This window comes from Heterodontus francisci, chromosome 33, assembly GCF_036365525.1.
Source record: "Heterodontus francisci isolate sHetFra1 chromosome 33, sHetFra1.hap1, whole genome shotgun sequence".
Taxonomy (NCBI): domain Eukaryota; kingdom Metazoa; phylum Chordata; class Chondrichthyes; order Heterodontiformes; family Heterodontidae; genus Heterodontus; species Heterodontus francisci.
In genome coordinates this window covers 45,276,996-45,301,064 of record NC_090403.1, presented here as the reverse complement: position 1 = coordinate 45,301,064, position 24,069 = coordinate 45,276,996, and the positions used below count along the sequence as shown (strand labels likewise).

The window sequence follows — 24,069 nt, the reverse complement described above, 5'->3', positions numbered from 1 at the left end:
AGGCATTAAAATAAATCAAAAGCTGTCCTTGATGGTTCCACGGATGAATGTACTGCTGGCATTGTACTGACTCATCAATACAAGGGAGGGCTCAGTATCCTGAAGGATCTAGTAATCCCGAATTAAAGCATGTGAATGGGTGTCAGAGGAGAACATCATTGGGACTGACCGCAGCACTGAACCCCCAATCAAACAGTTTGCCAACTTCGGGCAAGTCTACTTATGCAGAATGGCAATTTGGGTGAGATACTAACACCCTGTTCATGCCCATCGATCTGTGCCCAAGGATGAATCGCCACCATCAGGAGATGAGGGCAGGAACAGATATACGAACCAAAAGTATACAAACGGTCTTTGTAAGCTCCAAAAGGAAAAAGGAAGGTGAGGAAGAACAGATTCTGGTAAAAAAAAAACTCACAAAGGAATATTAAACACAAAATAAAAGTAGGGAAGCTTGACACAGAAACTCAATGAAATGATTAGTTGAAATAAAACAAATGAAGTGGCTGCTGAGGTATGCTACAGCCTAACACAGCCAGAAAAAAGATGGAGCAGTGAACTTCTCAGTAGAGAGGACCATGGATTGGACTGGGTGTAACCATCAATCGAGAAACAGATTTTCCATTGAAAACCCCACACAGACATTGGAATGAATTGTGGACCACTTGGCCAGCAAGCTAAGACCCACTCTTGTGCAAAGAAGCTGAAATGCATGCACATGCTGAAAGAAGAAGCCACATCGACAGCCTACACATGAATATTGAAACCTCTAGCCTCCATTCCACCCGCCCCTCCCAATCTCCCAGCATATGGAGAAATGCCACAACATTCATACTGGAAAACTCTACTCTCGTTGTTAAATGGATACCCTGTGTTCAGTGAAAAATTCCCTGCATCACCCCACCGATTCACAAAATCCCATTGCTAACCTTCTCCACTCACCAAGGTGGCAGTCATACTTTGGTTCCCCATATGAGGCAACATTTCACTTCTCCCAACCCCCCCCCACTACTTACTCACAAACCGTCATAGAATCATAGAAGGTTTAAGGCACAGAAAGAGGCCACTTGGCCCATTGTGTCTGTGCCGGCCAATAAACGATCCACCTATTCTATTCCCATCTCCCAGCATTTGGTCCGTAGCCCTGCAGATTACGGCACTTGAGGTGCATATCCAGACTCCTTTTGAATGAGTTGACGGTTTCTGCCTCAACTACCCTTTCAGGCAGTAAGTTCCAGACGCCCAACGCCCACTGGGTGAAAAAGTTTTCCTCATCTCCCCTCTAATTTTTCTACCAATCACTTAAAATCTATGCCCCCTCGTCACTGACCTCTCTGCTAAGGTGACTAGACCCTTCACTTCCACTCTATCCAGGTCCCTCAAACATTTGTACACTTCAATCAGATCTCCCCTCAGACTTCTCTGTTCCAAGGAGAACAACCCCAGCCTATCCAATCTTTCCTCATAGCTGCATTTTTCCAGTCCTGGTTATTCCTCGTAAATCTCCTCTGTACCCTCTCTAGTGCAATTACATCCTTTCTGTAATGAGGTGACCAGAACTGCACACAGTACTCAAGTTGTGGCCTAACCAATGAGTTATACAGTTCCAGCATAACCTCCCTGCTCTTGTATGCTATACCTTGGCTAATAAAGGAAAATATCCCATATGCCTTCTTAACCACCTTATCGACCTGTCCCGCTACCTTCAGGGATCTGTGCACATTCACTCCAAGGTTCCTCATTTCCTCTACACTTCTCAGTATTTTCCCATTAATCGTGTATTCCTTTGCCTTGTTTGACCTCCCCAAATGCATCACCTCATACTTCTCCAGGTTGAATTCAATTGGTCACTTTCCTGCCCATTTGACCAAACCATCAATATCTTCCTGCAGTCTACAGCTACCCTCCTCGCTATCTACCACACAGCCAATCTTTGGGTCGTCTGCAAACTTCTTGATCATGCCCCCTACACTTGTATTCAAATCGTTAATATACACCACAAAAGGTAGGGGACCCAGTACTGAGCCCTGCAGAGCATCACTGGAAACAGCCCTCCAAAGTCGCTAAAACACCCATCAACAATTACCCTTTGTTTCCTGCCACTGAGTCAATTTTGTACCCACCTTGCTGCATTTCCCTAGATCCCACGGCATTTTATTTTTTTAACCAATCTGCCATGTGGGACTTGCCAAAACCTTGCTAAAATCCATGTAGACCACATCAACTGCACTACCCTCATCTATCTTCCTTGTTACTTCTTCAAAAAATTTGATCAAGTTGGTCAAACAAGATCTTCCCTCAACAAATTCATGCTGATTATCCTTGATTAACCTGTGCCTTTCTAAGTGACAGTTTATCCTGTCTCTCAGATAATTTGCCCACTACTGAGGTTAGACTGACTGGCCTGTAATTATTTGGTCTATCCCTCGCTCCTTTTTAAACAGAGGTACAATGTTAGCAGTTCTCCAATCCTCCGGCACCACACCTGTATCCATGAGGACTGGAAAATGATAGTCAGACCTTCTATTTCCTCTCTTGCTTTTTTTAAACAGCCTAGGGTCATTTTATCTGGCCCTGGTGATTTATCAACTTTCAAGGATGCTAATCCCATTAATACTTCCTCTTGCCCTATGTTTATCACATCCAATACTTCACACTCCTCCTCCTTAACTACAATATCTGCACCATCCCGCTCTTTTGTGACGACAGACACAAAGTATTCATTAAGACACATAGCAACATCATCCGCCCCTACACATAGGTTACCTTTTCGGGCTTTTATGGGCCCTACTCTCTCCTTAGTTATCCTCTTACTCTTAATGTACTGATAAAACATCTCTGGGCTCACCTTGGTTTTGCTTGCCAATATTCTTTCATGCCCTCTCGTTGCTTTCCTAATTTCCTTTTTGATTTCACCCCCCATTTCCTCTCCTCTCCCCACTCTACCCTACCCCATCCTCACTCAGAATCGGAGAATTGCTACAGTGCAGAAGGAGGCCATTCGGCCCATTGTGTCCGCACCAGCTCTCTGAATGAGCAATTCACCTAGTGCTATACCTCTGCTTTCTCCTTGTAACTCTGCACATTCTTCCTTTTTAGATAACAGTCTAATTCCCTTTTAAATGCCTTGATTGAACCTGTTTCCACCACACTCTCAGGCAGTGCACTCCAGATCTTAACCACCCGCTGCATGAAAAAGGTTTTCCACATGTCACTTTTGTTTCTTTTGCCAATTACATTAAATCTGTGCCCTTACATTTTTGATCCTTTCACGAGTGGGAACAATTTTCCCTATCCACCCTGTCTGGACCTCTCATGATTTTGAATACCTTTATCAGATCTTCTCTCAGCCTTCTCTTCTCCAAGGAAAACCGTCTCAACTTCGCAAATCTATCTTCATAACTGAATTCCTCACCCCTGGAACCATTCTCGTGAATCTTTACTGCACTCTCTCCAATGCCTTCACATCTTTCCCAAAGTACGGCGACCAGAACTGGACGCAATACTCCAGCTGAAGCTGACCATCATGTCATGGGAGTTGCTGTCCATTACACTGCCATACATTGGCATTGGTGTGTTCTCCATTTTGTATTGCACCATTGCAATATGGATTAACTTTCCGGAGTTTTAGCATTTGTTACAGTAACCAGCTGGAAACTTCCTTCACTCTTAGGATGAGAGAAGCAGAACATCTGCAGTTTGAAATATATGGCTGATTACAATTAAAGCTTTGTCATGTAAAACACTCCTATCATTACTTACCAACTAATCTCTGTGCTACTATCTTGCACAAGATCACCTGGTCCTGGTATATAAAACTTTTGAAATGCTTCTGCTACACCTCAGGCATCGCACTTTGTCACAAATGCAAATACATGTATACCACACTTGAAAAAGAAAGCCAGTCATTTCTTGCTGGTTCTGACTTTGAACAGGAGCTGGACATTTACAAGCAGCTGTTAACAAAAATAAATATTGCTCTCTGATTTACCTACATTTACACCTGAGAACTTAACCTGTAATAACCACAGGGTGTGCCTGTTTACAGCAATTAAGACATCATGGTCTTAAAAGTGCAGGCTAAATTACATTTAGTCGCTACCTCAGATCCAGAATAATAGATTGTGCGTTATATAGTGTAAATGCTTTCATGCCTGTTAAGTAATGTATCATCCAACTTTCTGTGAACAATGTCCAGACCTGCATGTGGCTTCTGATATTTACTACAGTCTCGCTGAAGCCTAAACAAAACTGTAGTTCACCCAATGATGTAACACAGAAAATTTACTGAAGCAATCCAACATATGACTGACATGAAGCAAACATATGTGGCGTTAATACTGAAACAATGCAAGCCTCAGATATAATATTGGCAATGTTATTTAACTACAAACTTATGATGCATATCTTACGTTTGCATAGTCTTAAAATTAAAGCTAGGCCATTCAGGAGTGAAATCATAAAACACTTTTTCACACAAAGGGTAATGGAATATGGAACTCACTCTCCAAAAGGCTGTAGATGCTGGGTCAATCAAAATTTTCAAGACTGAGATAGATATATTTTTTATTAGGTAAGGATATCAAGGGATAAGGATCAAAGATGGGTAAATGGAGTTGAGGAACAGATCAACCATAATCTAACTGAATGGCAGGACAGTCTTGAGGGTTTGAATAACCTACTCTTGCACCTATGATTAGCATCAAAGATCTGACTGAGGGATGGTCTAGCTGGAGGTAACCTTAAATAACCAGTTTCATGAATACGTTTAGTGATTATTTTTCATCAAATAACAAAGGGTAAGTTTTTGTTTGTTCACAAAAGATCCTCAACCTTTGCATCATCCACAGCCAAGTCTGAACATCCATGACTCATGGATGTAGGAAAGGCCTCCAACCCTGTCGAAAAATATTGCATCTGTTGCTGACTGCTGATGGGTGCATTTTCTTTTAATCAATAGGAGTGCTCAAAGTTTGCTTGCCTGGTACGGTTTGGATGGTGACGGTGCACACACGGCAATCCTAGAGGAAAGTCTGTGGTTTGGAAGTAGGTGATACGCTCACCCACTGTATTTCTGGTCACTTTGACCACGATGGATTTGTTACCATGAGTAAAACAAAAACTTACATTTTACCATCTCTGCATTTTACAGAAAAAATGTTAGTAAATGATGCAGCTTATCAGGTTGGAAATCACTTACTTCATTGCTATAAATTAGCTTGCCACTGTTTCAGTGGAAGTTTTGCCAGGATACAAAATAATTAAACAAATGAATAAATAATGCGCACTTTGGGAAATGCTAGGCTATCCTTCTTGTGGAAGAGATCTCAAGAAAGCATGGAGCCATTGTGGCCCCGAGACCAATGCCCCACATCTACATGGCAATCCAGCTGCCTAAGAGGAAATAGCTGAGGCCTTTCCAAAAATAACTATAACTGGGATGACTGTAGTAAAAGGTTCACTCATGAAGAAATGTCTGCCACAGACAAAACTTCCTTTAACAATTAAAGGGATGGAAGATCAACCACAAGCCCTGCAAGCATTAAACCTACAGATGTGAAAGTGCCTCAGTTATACTGAATAGTGCCCATTGAGACAGCTTGTGGTGTATATCTTGGCACTGAGACCCCATTGATTCAGCATATACTGCTAAGTCATTATATTTAAAAGCATAAGATTTTAATGGCCGGTCTAAACACTGAAATGTGACTGTGAACTGCAATTCTTGTGCAATCATATATAATTAAGATATTTTGTTGAGTTTCACAATTCTCTCAGTAACAGCAAGAACATTCATTAAGTAATTCAAAGCTTACAATAAGTGTAGATTTCTCTCACTCCATGTATGTAGTACTTGGTTTAATTGATGAGCATGGACTTTTTGGAATTACATTATCAGCACTTAGTGCAGGAATATACACTGACACAGTAATACAGGATCAGATGGTCCGCAGGAACATCAGCCACCGTCACTTGGGGACATTTCATTTATTTTATTCGGCCAGGTTTCCTAAAGAGCGGAAACAAGAATGGGCCACAGGAGATTTTATGGGGAAACATAAGCATTACCTTCCCCGAGACCATAAATCAGACACAATGACAAAATCAGCCATGTAGACATCTGCAGTGTCAGCCACAGCTGAGTGGTAGCACTCTCGCCTCTGGGTTCAAGTCCCACTCCAGAGACTTCAGCATAAAATTCCAGGCTAAAACTCAAGTGCTGCACTGTTGGAGGTGCCTCCTTTCAGATGACATGCTAAACCAGGACCTCATCTGGCCTCTCGGGTGGATGTAAATGATCCCATGGTACTATTTGAAGAAGATAGGATTTCATCTTAGTATCCTGACCAATATTTATTCCTCAACCAACATGGCTAAAAACAGATTATCTCATTGCTGTTTCTGGGATTTTGCTGTGTACAAATTGGCTGACTCACTTCCTACATTACAAAAGTGACTGTGCTTCAAAAGTACTTCTTTGTTTGTAAAGTGCTTTGGGACATCCTGCAGTCATGAAAGGTAAATAAATCCAAGTCTGTCTTTCTACGTCGCAATTAAGAACTTTTAAAATCTGCAAATAGCCTAGTGATTATGGTACTGGACTAACAAATCAGAGGTTGTGAATTCACAATTCCACCATGGCAACCGGAATTTAATTAAATTTGGTAATGAGTCAACACCAGATAAATAACCACAAAAACATCTGAATTGTTCAGTAATGTCCTTCGGGAAGGATGCCTGCCACCTTTACCTGGTCTGACATACAGATGACTCCAGTGCTTGAGTGTTAATGCCCTCTGAAGTCAGCATTGACTAGAAGCTGAACTCGATCAGACATAGCAACAGTGTGGCTACAAGAGGAGACCAGACTGTAGGTATTCTGTGATAAGTGGCTCACCTCGCAATCTCTCAGTCACTCCAACAGCTCCAAGGCTCAAGTCAGCAGTGAGACGGAATATCCACCACTCGCTTAGATGGGTGGAGCTACATCAAGAAACTCAACCCAATCCAGGCAGAGCAACACTTCCCCCTGCTCTCATGCCAACATTTCTGTCTTTGGTCTGCTCCAGTGTTCCAGTGACCATCAACGCAAGCTCGAGGAGCAGCACCTGATCTTTCGATTAGGCAATCTACTGTGTTGTGGACTGAACATTGAGTTCGATAACTTCAGAGCACGACTGGCCTTTTTCTAATATTTAATTTTTAACCATGTGCCTGCTTTTCATGTAGTCAGAGCTGCTCATTATTCTGCTATTAACAGTCTGTCTGGAATAATGCTTTGTCTTTCACAAGTATTAATACTGGCCTTGCCTTTGTCCCAGGACAGCTTTGTCATTTCATCTCTCCTGCCCTATCAAACACCTTCCCCTTTGTTCTCTCCCCCACCCCCCTCCCCTTCACTTGCTTAAAACCTGATTCTTGTCTTACCTTTGCCAGTTCTGACAAAAGGTCACTGACCTGAAACGTTAACTTTGCTTCTCTCTCCACAGATGCTGCCAGACCTGCTGAGTATTTCCAGCCCTTTTTGTTTTTGTTCCAGGACAGAGCAGTTTTCTTGATTGGTGCCCTTGCTGCTGCATTCAATATCCATGCCCTCCAACACTGGCATACTGAGGTTGCTGTATGTATGACTGACAGGATTCAGGGCAGCAACTTACCAAGGTTACTTTGATAGTATCTCCATCCAATGTGATTGCTACCACCAAGAAGAGCAGTAGTGTTAGGGGAACACCATCACTTTCAAGTTCCTCTCCAACTCACACACCATCCTGACTTGGATATAGAATCACCATTTCTTCATTGTTGCTGGGTCAGTATCCTGGAATTCCTTACCAAGCACTATTGTGGGAGCACCATCACCACAAGGACTGCAGCACCTGAAGGGGAAGACTACTTCTTAGGGTATCAGGGATAAACAATAAATATAGCCACATCTATAGTGTCACCCACATCCCAAGAATAAAGAAAGGTTTATTTGGCAAATATGCCTGGTTCTATGCAGAACACCATCAAAAATGTAGGATTGTGCCCATACTAATATATTTAATATTCAAGATACAGTCTGATGAGGATAACAGATATATAGGATACTTTCAGGATTAGTTTACCCAGGTGGACATTTATGCCAACCGTACTAGCTGATTTGCTGCAAACTACCAAGGAAGTATGACTTGGTGACTAAGCGACTGATGGAACTAGTGAGAGAATCGCAAACTGGCTCAAAGATAAACCCATCAGACTGGCCATGTACTAACATGTGTAATTGAATGATTTCTCGAGACTTTTTTCATGTGTTACTTCAGGTATATCCCAGGCAGGATCTCTCTGCCGGCAGCTGCATAAGATGTAGCCTGGAGTTGTTGGCAGCAGGGTATAGTACATAGTCAAAACATAGACAGAAAAGTAATACAAATATGTAAACTTGTGCAATGCTATTGCTTAAATTTGTTTTGTTCAATTTTCTTATTGAATTAGGTTCTTGGTAATTTTAAACAATTTCCATTTTTCATTGGGCCAACAAGGCTGTGAGGGGTCCTATGCAGGACAGGTGTACTAGTTCCTTAATTTTGTAACTTTGTTTGTGGGATGTGGGCATCACTGGCTAGGCCAGCATTTATTGCCCATCCCTAATTGCCCTTGAGAAGGTGGTGGTGAGCTGTCTTCTTGAACCACTGCAGTGCTGTTAGGAAGAGAGTTCCAGAATTTTGACCCAGTGGTAGCGAAGGAACGGTGATGTAGTTCCAAGTCAGGATGGTGTATGTCTTGGACGGGAACTTGCAGATGGTGCTGTTCCCATGCATCTGCTGCCCTTGTCCTTCCAGGTGGCAAAGTTCATGGGTTTGGAAGGTGCGGTTAAAGGAGCCTTGGTGAGCTGCTGCTGTGTATTTTACATTTGGTACACACTGCTGCCACTGTGTGTTGGTGGTGGAGGAACTGAATGTTTGTGGATGGGGTGCTGATCAAGCGAGTTGCTTTGTCCTGGATGGTGTCGAGCTCCTTGTGTGTTGTTGGAGCCACACCCTTCCATGCAAGTGGACAGTATTCCATCACACTCCTGACTTGTGCCTTGTAGATGGTGGACAGGCATTGGGAGACAGGAGGAGAGGTACTTGCCGCAGAATTCCCAGCCTCTGACCTGCTCTTGTAGCCACAGTATTTGTGTGGCTGGTCCAATTCAGTTTCTGGTCAATGGTAATCCCCAGGATGTTGATAGTGGGGATTCTGTGATGATTATGCCATTGAACATCAAGGGGAGATGGTTAAATTCTCTCTTGTTTGAGATGATCAATGCCTGGTACTAGTGTGGCATGCATGTTACTTGTCACTTATCAACCCAAGCCTGGAAATTGTCCAGGTCTTGCTGCATCTGGACATGGGCTTATGAGCCATCCACACCACGTTTGTGATGATATTGCATTTTCACTATTTTTAAAAGCTGGCACTTCTCCTAAGGTTTTATAACATGGATGATATACTGCTTTATTATGACAAGACAGTTATACCATGAAACACACAATGCATTATTCTGTTGCTAAGTTGATGCTGTGTACATCTTGCTCCTGCCTTAAAGGCTAGGAGCCTAATTGCTAGAAGAAAGATAGCCTGAGTTTAATCGTTAGTTGATGACAGAAGTTTGCAGATCTAAAGTTGCCTATAAATCTTTGGTTCCAAGTCAGAAAAAAAACTTCGGATACTTTGAAATGTTGGTTCTCAAAACTTGAATTTTTCATACATCATAGATGGATTGGTTTCGTATGACATGGGAATCAGGAAGAATTATCTGTAATTTATATCTGTAACTTATGTCTGTAACTCGTCAGATTACAACAGGTTCTCAACCAGCAGAGGTTTTTGTTTTCTTCCTTTTCTGGAAGGTCCGTCATGAATCCATGCTGCATGGTAGCAGTTCACATACTCACTGTTTTGCAGACTCTCAGGATCATACTGAAGGGTGCTGTCTGAGCTGCCAGCACATTATGCATGCACTTTCAATAACTGCATATCTGTGCTTGCAGAAGTTGTGGGGGCTGACTAAAGAAGTCATTAACATCCTAAAATCTTTCATCTGACTCAAACACTTAGTGGGAAACATAATGAAGGATTCAGATGTAAAACCAAAATAATCCGCATATATTTGTGCGATGGCATTTTTAGCATCCAATGCATTAGGCTAAAATCCATTCCTATTTATGTACCTGAAGTGACTGTATTTAGCTGCATCTTGACATTCAATAGTATCCTGGACTCTTGGGGATTTAGCAGTGACATAAATTACCGAGTTTCCACTTCTTTGTGCTGCTTAGCTTTTGCAGTCAAAATGCGACTGTGGACACTTTTAGGCAATGCAACATGGTCAGTTTCATGAACTTTGTACATGAGTAAAAAGAGACTGTAGCTCCAAAGTTAATAGCTCTTGTCACCTTCACAGGTACTGGAAATACAGACCGAAATTACAGATTGAGATTGTAAATCACTCTACAAATATAGGTCAGTCAGAACTTAATCTCAAGTGCTGCACCTCGGTGAAAGTCAGATAATTCAACCCTGATGTAATATATTCTGCTGATATGGTAATGTTTGCAGCTCCTGAGTTGTTCTTGTTTCTTGGTAGCTTTTGCTATCATGTCAAATAAGATCTCGGGTTCTCATGAAGCAAAAGCTATGTTTCTGTGAGAACACTTTAACAGCAATCTGGTGGGATTGAATCCAGTTTCCACTTGGACTAAACCTCATTCGTGGATAATGTTGGAAATTGCTACTGAAAGTAGTAAAGAATTTTAATTAATTCTGTCCCGTCATTGTTTCCCGTCTCTTATACCCCTATTTCAGTTTTCATTTTAAAACAGTTTTAATTTCCTGCAAATCTAATTTTCTAAAGGCGGTATAGCCAACATGGGCTGCCCATGGAGTGACTACTGGACGGCACAGTGGCGCAGTGGTTAGCACCGCAGCCTCACAGCTCCAGCGACCCGGGTTCAATTCCGGGTACTGCCTGTGTGGAGTTTGCAAGTTCTCCCTGTGTCTGCGTGGGTTTCCTCCAGGTGCTCAGGTTTCCTCCCACATGCCAAAGACTTGCAGGTTGATAGGTAAATTGGCCATTAGCAATTGCCCCTAGTATAGGTAGGTGGTAGGGAAAATGTAGGGGACAGGTGGGGATGTGGTAGGAACATGGAATTAGTGTAGGATTAGTATAAATGGGTGGTTGATGGTCGGCACAGACTCGGTGGGCCGAAGGGCCTGTTTCAGTGCTGTATCTCTAAAACTAAAACTACCTACCAATCTGTAACTATTGGTGAAAACTAGGGTCATAGAGTTATACAGCACAGAAACAGGCCCTTTGGCCCATCGTGTTCGTGCCGGCCATCAAGCACTTATCTATTCTAATCCCATTTTCCGGCACTTGGCCCATAGCTTTGAATGCTATGGCGTTTCAAGTGCTCATCTAAACACTTCTTAAATGTTGTGAGGATTCCTGCCTCGGCCACCTCTTCAGGCAGTGTGTTCCAGATTCCAACAACCCTCTGGGTGAAATTTTTTTCCCTCAAATCCCCTCTAAACCTCCTGCCCCTTACCTTAAATCTATGCCCCCAGTTATTGACCCCTCCACAAAGGGAAAATGTTTCTTCCGATCTAACCTATCAATGCCCCTCATAATTTTGTATACCTCAATCATGTCCCCCCTCAGCCTTCTCTAAGGAAAACAACCCTAGCCTTTTCAGTCTCTCTTCATAGCTAAAATGCTCCAGCCCAGGCAACATCCTGGTGAATCTCCTCTGCACCCTCTCCAGTGCAACCACATCCTTCCTATAGTGTGGTGCCCAGAACTGTACACAGTACTCCAGCTGTCGCCTAACTAGCATTTTATACAGCTCCATCATAACCTCCCTGCTCTTATATTCTATGCCTCGGCTGATAAAGGCAAGTATCCCATATGCCTTCCTAACCACCTTATCTACCTGTGCTGCTGCCTTCAGTGATCTATGGACAAGTACACCAAAGTACCTCTGACTTTCTGTATTTCCTAGGGTCCTACCATCCATTGTATATTCCCTTGCCTTGTTAGTCCTCCCAAAATGCATCACCTCACACTTCTCAGGATTAAATTCCATTTGCCACAGCTCTGCCCATCTTACCAGCCCATCTATATCATCCTGTAATCTAAGGCTTTCCTCCACACTATATACGACACCACCAATTTTCGTGTCATCTGCGAACTTACTTATCATACCTCCTATATTCATGTCTAAATCATTAATGTACACAACAAACAGTAAGGGTCCCAGCACTGATCCCTGCAGTACACCACTGGTCACAGGCTTCCACTCGCAAAAACAAGCCTTGACCATCACCCTCTGCCTCCTGCCACTAAGCCAATTTTGGATCCAATTTGCCAAATTGCCCTGGATCCCATGGGCTCTTACCTTCTTAACCAATCTCCCATGTGGGACTTTATCAAAAGCTTCACTGAAGTCCACGTGGACTACATCAACTGCTTTACCCTCATCTACACATCTAGTCACCGCCTCGAAAAATTCAATCAAGTTAGTTGAACACGATCTTTCTCTGACAAAGCCATGCTGACTATCCCTGATTAATCACGGCCTCTCCAAGTGGAGATTAATCCTGTCCCTCAGAATTTGTTCCAACAGTTTTCCAACCACTGATGTTAGACTCACCAGCCTGTAATTACCTGGTTTATCCCTGCTACCCTTCTTGAATAATGGCACCACATTCACTGTCCTCCAGTCCTCTGGTATCTCTCCTGTGGCCAGAGAGGATTTGGAAATTTGTGTCAGAGCCCCTGCTATCTCCTCCTTTGCCTCACATAACAGCCTGGGATACATCTCATCTGGGCCTGGGGATTTATCCACTTTTAAGCTCGCTAAAACAGCTAATACTTCCTCCCTTTCAATTCAAAGATGTTCAAGTATATCACAATCCCCCTCCCTGATCTCAACCTATATCATCCTTTTCCACAGTGAACACAGATGAAAGGTAATCATTTAAAACCTCCGGCTACGTTCTCCGGCTCCACACACAGATTGCCACTTTGGCCCTTAATGGGCCCTACTCTTTCCCTGGTTATCCTCTTGCCCTTAATATACTTATAAAACGCCTTAGGATTTTCCTTTATCTTGCCCACCAGTGTTTTTTCATGTCCCCTCTTCGCCCTCTTAATTACTTTTTTTAGTATCTCCCCACACTTTCTATACTCCTCTAGGGCCTCCCCTGTTTTCAGTGCTCCGAATCTGCCATAAGCCTCCTTTTTTTCCTGATCCAATCCTCTATATCCCTTGACATCCAGGGTTCCCTGGACTAGTTGATCCTACCCTTCACCTTAACGGGTACATGTTGGCTCTGAACACTCACTATTTCCTCTTCGAATGACTCCCACTGGTCTGGTGTAGACTTTCCTACAAGTAGCTGCTCCCAGTCCACTTTGGCCAGATCCTGATTTATCAAATTGAAATCGGCCTTCCCCCAATTCAGTACCTTTATTTCCGGCCCGTCTTTGTCCTTTTCCATAACTACCTTAAATCTTACAGAGTTATGGTCACTATCCCCGAAATGTTCCCCCACTGACATTTCTACCACTTGTCCAGCTTCATTCTCTAGGACTAGGTCCAGTACTGCCCCTTCTCTTACAGGACCTTCTACGTACTGGCTCAAAAAGCTCTCCTGTATGCATTTTAAGAATTCCGCTCCCTTTAAGCCTTTTACACTAAGACTATTCCAGTTGATATCAGGTAAGTTGAAATCGCCTATTATTATTACCCTAATATTTTTACACCTCTCTGAGATTTGCCTACATATCTGCTCCTCTATCTTTCTCTGACTGTTTGGAGGTCTATAGTACACTCCCAACCAAGTGATTGCCCCCTTTTTGTTTTTAGGTTCTACCCATATTACCTCATTTGAGGAACCTGCTAAGATATCATCCCTCCTTACTGCAGTAATTGACTCCTTGATCAACAGTGCAATGCCACCTCCTCTTTTATCACCTCCCCTGTCACGCCTGAAGATTCTACACCCTGGAATATTGAGCTGCCAGTCCTGCCCCTCCCTCAATCACCTCTCTGTGATAGCAACAATATCATAATCCCATCTGCTAATCAATGCCCTCAATTCATCTGCCTTACTAGTAAGACTCCTTGCATTAAAATAGATGCAGTCCAGCCTTGCATTAAAATAGATGCAATCCAGCCTTGCATTTTTCACTTGTGCCTTAACAGGTCGATATTTGCTCTGCCTTCCAGACTGACTCCATTTCTCTTCTATATTTGACTGTGCATCACCCCTACTATACCTCCACTCTGTATTCCATTCCCCTGCCAAATTAGTTTAAATCCTCCTCCCCAACCCCACCCAACAGCACTAGTAAACCTCCCAGCAAGGATGTTGGTCCCGTTCCAGTTCAGGTTCAACCCATCCAACTTGTACAGGTCCCACCTTTGCCAGAAACAGACCCAGTAATCCAGGAAACTAAAGCCCTCCCTCCTGCACCATCTCTTCAGCCACGCATTCATCTGCTCTATCCTCCTATTCCTATACTCACTAGCACGTGGCACCGGGAGTAATCCAGAGATTATAACCTTTGAGGTCCTGCTTTTTAATCTGCTACCTAGCTCCCTAAATTTTTGTTGCAGGACCTCGTCCCTCTTTTTACCTATGTGTACCACGACCTCTGACTGCTCCCCCTCCCCCTTCAGAATGTCCTGCAGCCGCTCTGTGACATCCTTGACCCTAGCACCAGGGAGGCAACATACCATCCAGTATGGGATAGTATAGGACCATACAATATCTATTGTCCCCTGAGAAATAGAATTGAAAGGTGTATCATTTACTCTGGGAGAAACTGAGCTACTGATAAATATTCTATGCGCATATTTACTGCTGAAAAAAAAACATGAGAAAACCTAACCTTCATGTGGCACAATAAGAAAGGATACTGATGAGATGCTCAAAAACAAATGTCTTTAAAAATTAAAGTTAATACATCTTTTTCCTGTGTTATCTCAGAGGACACACTGGATAGAATCATACTTTTCAACATTAATAAACTAAAAGTGTTTGGACAAAATGTCTTTAATTGAACAAAGAGATAACCTGTGTAAAAATGGATAACGTGCTTTACCAAGATTGCAAAACATGATTTGAACCCAGTGCCATATTTTCATAAGTACCACATTTTGAGCACCCACCTAGACAACAGATTTGACTTCCTAGGATTTTAAGGACAGATTTTGTTTTACTGCAGTGCTCAATTAAACTTAGCTCTTAAAATACGTATTTGCATGATGCATAGGTTTTATTATTTCTGTGTAATGGGTTAACCCATTATATTTAGTTTCTCCTGATGCATTGAAAACTCTTTATTTAAAATTGGTTATATGCACAGCCACTATTATTGTCACCTATATTTTGTGTACGTTTTATTTGTAAATTGCTGCAGAATGTCTTGAAAGCTTTGGAACCCCTTCCCGCAAAATGCAATACGATAATATTCAGAAAACAATCAAAAACTGTAAGCTCCATGCAAAAACATAACTTCAGAACACATCAGGAAATACGAGCAATTCAAAAAGCAGTAAAATTCTGCACACATCTGAGGAATGTAAATACAGTAACGTCTTATTGGAGACATACTTTGAAAAAAACTTTGCACTTGCTACATGAATTCCCAAGTGTTTCATGCCAGAGTCAACAGCTTCAAGGATCTGATTTTCCATTTGCTTTAGAAACTGTTTCCTTTTATTATTGGTAGTAGTGTTGGTTTACACTGCTGTGCACTGTGCTCTTTTTGTTCCCTGAGGCAGTCCAGCACAAACTCAGACAAATTCATATTAATCTAGAAGTAGCTTAACTTTTTCTATCATGGTGAGTGCATCATTGAAAAAGTAATTGGAGCAATTTAAAGTATATTCCAGCGTAACCTGCGATAATAAATCAACTCTATTAAAGGAAGATCTTTGTTTTTACATCTCCCCCACCCACAACTCCTCCATTCTTGTTGGTTACATTTCTGCAACATCTGGGCACTTCCCATGTGTCTCTAACTTACATATGACGCTGGACACAGTAGGGGGAATTTTATGCTCTCCTTCGTGGCAACTTTGGAGGCGGGCAGAGCATATAATTGGGCAGGATGGTGGCAGGGTGGGACCCCGCCACCTTCCTGCTTCCACCCAAATTAAGTCCAGGTTGGAAGGCCTGTGAACGTTCTTCATGCCCCGCCACCAATTGAGGCCCTTAAATAGGCAATTAACACCCAATTAAGAACCTCACCCCATTGCTGCGGGAATTAGTCCAGCAGCGAGCAGGCCTGTTGCCGCACAAGGAGAAGGCCAAGCAAACTCCTGAGGGTTGCTTGCCAGCTCTGGGGTTGGGGGGTGTGGGGGGGAAGGGGTCCCTCCTTAAAAGGCACAGTGGTTGATTGAGGGACCCAGCATCGGGAAGGCAGGGGCCTGCTGAGAGCCACCCACCCTGCCCTTGCTGCTGACCCACCTACACCCCATTCCCTATGACCCCCTCCCTGACTTACTTGTGGCCTGGGCCCCTTGGCGATCCATGGCTACCGGTGGGTGTATGATCAGCAGCAGCCACCGCCTCTGCGGTGGTGTTGCTGAGATAAAGAGCTGCCGGTCTCTAATTGGCTGGCAGCTCTCAGAGGGAGGGGCTTCTGTCACCAGGGTCCTTGATCCTGAGGAAGGCTTACCGTTGTCCACTTAAGTGCCTAATTGGCACTTGATTTGGCGGGCCTTCCCCAGAGGAGGCGACGCAGGGCTTCCACTTAAGTTGGTGTCGAGACCCCAGTTTTGCTGCAGTCTTTGTCTCTCTGTCTTTGCCTCATATCCTATACCAAATTTGCCTAAACCTCACTCAAGTCCCGAGGACATTGCACCCATTTCCCAGATAAAATCCTGGCCAGTGAGTGTGCTCAGTACAAATATGGGGAGGGCACTTTATAGTAGCTATCAATGGAGAGCAATCTGGAACAGGAACTGTAACGGATTTCTCCACTCCAAGCTCATGGGTACTAATGCTGTTTATGGTATCTCCCTGCAGAATGCTCATTCACTTGTGAACATGGCCCCTGCCATCCATGAGCTCATTGGAGATGATTGTACTGATATTGTAGCCTTGAAGGAAACGTGGCTGAGGGGTGATGACACCTTCCCTCTAAATGAAGCCTCCCCTCTATCTTCCACAACTCGCCCCGCCCAAGCTATCGTGGTGGTGGTGTGGCTCTCATCACCAAATTACATCTCAGTCTGTCCCCTACTCCTCTGGCACTTGCTTTTCCTTTGAGCATCTCACCTTGTTCCATTCCTCTTGTCTCTAATTTAAGATTCTCCTTCTCTACTACCCACCCAAGTACCAAAAAAGTGTTCTCATCGATTTCCTCACTTCCCTCAGCCTCTGCACTGGGCGACTTCTCATCCTTGATGATTTCAATCTCCATCTGAACTCACCCTGCTCTCTCTGCTCTGAGTTCAATGCCCTCCTATCTTCCCTTAATCTCTTCCTCCATGTAACCTACCCAACCCACATTTATGACCACACCCTTGACCTTGCCTTCTCATGTGGCCTCGCTATTCCCATCGTGCCAATCACAGTTGAGGCCACCTCTGAACACTTCCTTTTATTGCTCTCCACCCACATCCCATTTCCCCCCCACCACCTTCCTTCTGTGTCCGCCCGTTGAAAAAATTCCTTCCCAATTCATTTACAGCTGTATTTTCAAAATGACAACTGTTGAGCTTTGGCCCTCCATTCACCATGACATTTTCTGTAGTTATCGATCTTCTCAACCACACCTCACCTCCAACCTTCGATAAACCATTCCTCTCATCCTGGCTGTTCCCCTTGGTATGACCCTCATCTTCGCTCCCTTAAGTGCAAGGGATGTGGACTTGAATGGAAATGGAAGAAACTGGTTTAGCCATTCACCACCAGATCACAAAGCATTTTCGGGTACTGTTGTCGTCTGCCAAAACGGCTTACTATTCCAGGACCATCCTGGAATGCAAAGATAACCCCAGGCTTCTTTTCTGTGCTGAAAACCATCTTCCTAAAACCCTTTCCCCTGCCTCCTCCTCCCTCACCTCCAACAACACGTGCAAGGAGCTTACGGCCTTCTTTGTCACAAAGACTGAGACTATCCGCTTAGCTGCCTGCTGCTTCTCTCCCTTCCTGTCGCCCACTAGGCCAAACTTCCTGTAAGGTTCCCTCTTTCTCTAGTTTTTCTCCTGTATCTCATGTCCTCGTTGAGTTCATCTCGTCTATGAAACCCACTTCCTGCTCCCTCGACCCTCTTCCTAACAAACTGCTGACCACCCAACTTCCCTGCCTGGCTCCCATACAAGTTGATATTGTTAATGGCTCCCTCTCCTCAGATACTGTCCCCCTCTCCTTCAAATCTGACATCATCACCCCCTCCTCAAAAATCAATCTTTGGCCCCTCTGTCCTTGCAAACTACTACTCCATCTCCAATTTCCCTTTCCTCTCCAAAGTCCTTGAATGTGTTGTTGCCTCCCAAATCCATCTTTCCTGGAACTCCATGTTTGAATCCCTCTAAATCACAGTACTGGAACAGTTCTTATTAATGTCCCCAATGACATCCTATGTGACTGTGACAAAGGTAAACTGTCCCTCCTCATCCTTCTTAACCTGTCTGGAGCCGTTGACAAGGTTGACCACACCATCCTCCTCCAATGCCTCATCACCATTGGCCAGCTGGATGGGACTCAACCAGTTTCATTCTTTTCTATCCAATCATAGCCAGAGTGTCACCTGCAATGGCTTTACGCCACTCCTGCACCACTGCCTCTGGTGTCCCCCAAGGATTTATCCTTGGCCCCTTCCTATCTATGTGCTGCGTCTTGGCAACATCATTGAAAATCATAGCGTCAATTTCCACATGTATGTTGACGACACCTAGCTCTACCTCACCACCATCTCTCTCGACCTCTCCACTGTCCCAAAATTGTCAGACTGCTTCTCCAGTACGAGATAAGCAGAATTTTCCTCCAACTAGCAGAAAGACTGAGAGGTTATGGTCTTTGATTTCCACCACAAACTCCATTCCCTAGCCACTGAGTCCATCTCTCTCCTTGGCAACTGTCTGAAGTTGAACCAGACTGTTTGCAGCCTTGGAGTCACATTTGAACCCGAGATGAGCTTCCGACTACCTCTCTGCGCCATCACTAAAACCGCCTTTTTCCGCCTCCATAAAAGCTCTACTGCCTGTAACCTAACTCGCTTAAGTCCTGTTCACCCATTACCCATTCTTGCTGACTGTGGATTGGCTCCCGGTTAAACAACGCCTTGATTTTAAAATTCTTTTCCTTGTTTACAAATCTCTCCATGACATCACTCCTCCCTTTCTCTGTAATCTTTTCCAGCCCTATAAACCTCTGCTCTTCCAATTCTGGCTTCTCGAGCATCCCTGATTTTAAACACTGCACCATTGGCAGTTGTGCCTTCAGCTGTCTAGGCCCTAAGCTCTGGAATTCCCTCCCTAAACCTCTTTGCCTCTTTTCCTCTGTCCTCATTTCGGACTCTGCAAAAAACCTACCTCTTTAACCAAGCTTTTGGCCATTGGCCCTAAAGCTCATGTGGCTCAGTGTCAAATTTTGTTTGGTCACACAACTGTGAAGCGCCTTTGGATGTTTTACTACATTAAAGGTGCTATATAAATGCAAGTTGCTGTTGTTGTTTATGAGGGATTTTCAATCTAGAATTCATGGCAATTTTTTCCAGCATCTTGTGACATTGTTCCAGTGTTTTTGTTGGAGTATCAAAGATACGTTCTTGAAACAGTCATATTTCCTTTAGCAGATGCTATTTTCAGATCATTGCATTTGTCACAATTCCTAGACTTGTAGCAAAGGAGACTTAAGGACAGAGACTCCCCTGATGAAATCGGAAAAGTCAGACTTTATTCCAATAGAACATAAATGTGGCATAATGCTGCATTTCCACAAGATTTACACAATTATGCTGCGAGTTTGCCAAACAGGTGAAAAAGATTTGACAAATACTTCTTCAGAAAAATGGTGCTCCTTTAATACTGTCATGGCACCTTCCAGAATCATCATAGTGAGGGTAGCAGTGATGACAATAGGAGGAACTGTGAAGGACTATTACACTTCAGAAATATATGCCAGCAGACACATGCATCATATATTGACATCGCTTACACTATGTAATGGGATACATAAATCATAGTTGCTTCAATTTGTGATGACCAAACTGGAGAAACCAATAATTCCCTTTTTAGAAAATGAGCGCTTTGGGTTATTGATTTCTTGTAGGAAAAGAAAAAATACTTTTATTCTGTAATCCTGGGTCTTAAACTAACTGAGATTATCTTGCACTTACAGCATTGAGAGAGAAAGTGAGAGATGAATATCACTGTGTAATTTGTTCACATTTACAGTATAAGGTTCTTTAATGTTTTCACAACATGCAACATTTCAGACTATGATACATGCTCACATTATGTAATACAAATTAGATTATTTAATGAGATGCTGCAGAAATATGCTGTACATATTGTCCCACCATATATACATTCTAAGTAAATGAGAGTAGTTGATGCACGTTTTGTGATTTACAAAGGATTATATAGAACCAGCAGGAGTGAAATAGGGGACTGCTTTACACATTGGTGTGACTTGCATTCTAGATTTTACAGTGGAAGCTTTGTTATATTGTTAAAATGCCTCAAGTCCTCCATTGTTCTATCAATCAGTGGTATCACATTGTAATTGTGCAAGAAGAGACAAAAGTAATCTTGAGCCCCAATACTCAAGGGGGAGGTGGGAAGTGTGCGGATGAAGACCAAAGAATCCGGCAAGGCTGGGGATGCACAGGTCCTGCTAAACTTCATGGCAGAGCCTCATTAACAATTTTTTTAGCTCCAATTCCCGCCTGGCAGTTAGCTGGATGGAGAGCCTAGATTGTAGGCGGCAAAGAACACCAGCGACAGGAGGCTTGGGAACAGTTCCCAGCAATCAAGAAGTCGGGCAGGACTGAGGACAGAGGCTCAAGATCATGATAGGGGGCTTCGGGGGGAGCCTAGACCACAAGGAATGCTGAAAGAAGCACTTACTTGTGAAGCTGGAAATTCCTGCCTTTCTTTCACCCCTGGGTAACCCACACAGCAACAGTCAGTTTTAAATCAGGCTTCCAATTGCACTGTGAGAGCCCAATTCAGCAGCTCACCTCTCCACATCTGTACGTGGCAGGCTGGGGTCACGTTCCCCGAATTCTACCCTCCTGAGTTTTTAAAAATTCTTTCATGGGATGTGGGCGCCGCAGGCCAGGCCAGCATTTATTGCCCATCCCTAATTGCCCTTGAACTGAGTGGCTTGCTAGGCCATTTCGAGGGCATGTACGAGTCAACCACATTGCTGTGAGTCACATGTAGGCCAGGCAAGGACAGCAGATTTCCTCCCTAAAGGACATTAGTGAACCAGATGGGTTTTTACAACAATTGACAATGGTTTCATGGCCATCATTAGACTAGCTTTAAATTCCAGATTTATTAATTGAATTCAAATTCCACCTTCTGCTGTGGTGGGATTCGAAACCATGTCCCCAGAGCAATACCTGGGGCTCTGGGTTACTAGTCCAGTGGCAATACCAGTACGCCACCACCTCCCCTCCTACCCATCCTTGGGAGGGTATTTGGGGTGTTAATATCAAGGCCATTATGTCCAAATTTCCTCCATTCTCTTCAATGGGGCAATGAAAATCTTGTTTTGTTCAATTCTACAAAGACGCAGTTTCTTCAAGTCTGTTGCAAGTCTAACCAATAACTAAAACCCTTTCTGATGAAAGTTCACAGACCTGAAACATTAACCCTGTTTCTCTCTCCATAGATGCTGCCAGACCTGCTGAGTATTTCCAGCACTTTCTGTTTTTATTACAGCTAAAACCCTTTCCCATGGATAGATTTACCCATAATACTTTGTTCATTAATATTCCTGGCCTCACTATCTCCTCTGATCTCAAATGGAAATGATTTATGTCCTCTATTAGTAAAACTACCTCTGAAAAGCTTGGTTTCCTTACTTTAACAAAAACCTGCTTTCCTTTCAGCAATTCTGAACTCTCTATACAGTCGAGGTTTTTTCCAGCTAGGGAGCCTCGTCGAGCAAATTTTTCAAAACTGGATAAAAAAAAAATTGTCATCTAATAGGCTATAAGAATTGCAACAGCCCACCTCCTTCTGGAATGTGCCTTTGCAATGCAGGTCTGGAAAGAGTGGTTTTTGTCAAGGTTCATCCCGGGTAGCGCTGTAACAGAGGAGTCTGTGCTCTACAGGCTGTTCCCAGGGACACACGCAGAGATAAACAGCAACTGCTGCTGGACGACCATCAACTTGGTGAAAGATGCTCTTTGGTCTTCCCGTGCAAAGAGTTGTCCATGACAGAGTGTTGCAGACTGGCACATTCCAAGGTCCAGGACTACGTGCTAAGGGACGCACTAAAGCTTGAGGCAGCTGCCGCAAAGGCTCAATGGGGAAAGATCACTGTGTAAGGTCCTCCCGCCATAGTATATCAAGGGGCTGGAACCCATGTAAAACCCCTTGTGCTGTATGCACCAGAAAATATTTTTGCTATGTAATGCAAATTTACATTGCATATAAAATGGAATGGCAAGACTTGTGAGACATACATGTTCTGTATGGAAGGAATCCAATCTCTATTGCATTTTCTGAAATGTGAAATTTGAACTGTTTTGTAATTTTTTTTTTTAACATATTTTTATGAATAAAGTATATTTTTGAAAAATAAAAGCATTCTGAAATTAACATATCAGAGACGTGATACAAGACAATGACGTGGGGTGATGCATCTGAAAAACAACAAAAACCTCTGTATACATTTTTTGCATGTAATTTCAGATCTGTCAAAAAGTCCTGATTTTAGGTCCATGATTGGGGACACTGGGGGTAGATCTTCATTTCCATCACCAGGCAGGATTGTGGCAGGTGGATCACCATAGAACCATTGAAATCAATGGAATGAAATTCAAGTGGGATCCATAAAGGATCAACAAACTTCCCTGCGAGAGTATCGTCCAGGCACTAATGCCAAAAATCTATCCCATAAGTCAAATTCTGTTTTTAACTACATGGGATTTTAATCAGTCTTTTGAAGACTACTCCTCAGGATTTCATCTGTTTTTGCTGTGAAAACCAGAACCTAATGGTCTAGCCCATGACATCTTAAAACAAGTAATCACACTGAAAATGCAATAGAACATGCGCTTCTTATAAATTTAAGCTGTAGTTTCAAGGTAGATTAATCGTGGTGTATAACAGGCAGCTAATTCCATATCACCCATTTTACACCATTGCATAAAGTTAACATTCTCCCCAACATGTCTTAAATGTGGACTGTCCATACAAAGTGCAGATGGCAAACACGTTGCTTGAATGTGATTTTAAATCTGCCCTCGTCCTGACAAGGAGCTGCTGTTTTTATCTTGGTTTCCAACTGCCTTGCTCCCAACTTAATAATTTTTTCACTCTAATACAAACTATTTTTTCTCCTCCTGGTGCCTTCCAGTATTCTGAGATGGGTACTGGGAACTCGATCACAGAATTGTTACAGCGCAGAAGGCGGCCATTTGGCCCATCATGTCTGCACCGACTCTCCGAAAGAGCAATTTACGGAATGCCATTCCCCTGCCTTCTCTCCGTAACCCCGCACATTCTTCCTTTTCATATAACAGTCTAATTCCCTTTTGAATGCTTCAATTGAACCTGCCTCCACCACACTCTCAGGCAGCACATTCCAGACCTTAACCACTCTCTGCATGAAAAAGTTTTTCCTCATGTCACTTTTGCTTCTCTTACTAAATACTTCAAATCTGTGCCCTCTCGTTCTCGATCCTTTCACGAGTGGGAAGAGTTTCTCCTGATCTGTTCTGTACAGACCCCATATGGTTTTGAATACCTCTATCAAATCACCTCTCACCTTCTCTTCTCCAAGGAAAAGTCCTAACTTCAGCCTTTCCTCTTTCCCATGTGTTCCACACTAAACAAATGG

The 24,069-nt window shown here is 43.3% G+C and overlaps 1 protein-coding gene across 1 annotated transcript in view; it reads right to left on the bottom strand.

The window, feature by feature from the left end:
* znf385c (zinc finger protein 385C) overlaps window positions 1-24,069 on the bottom strand; it is a 273,245-nt gene that overhangs the window by 190,238 nt on the left and 58,938 nt on the right. The gene's annotated exons all lie outside the window — the stretch shown is intronic.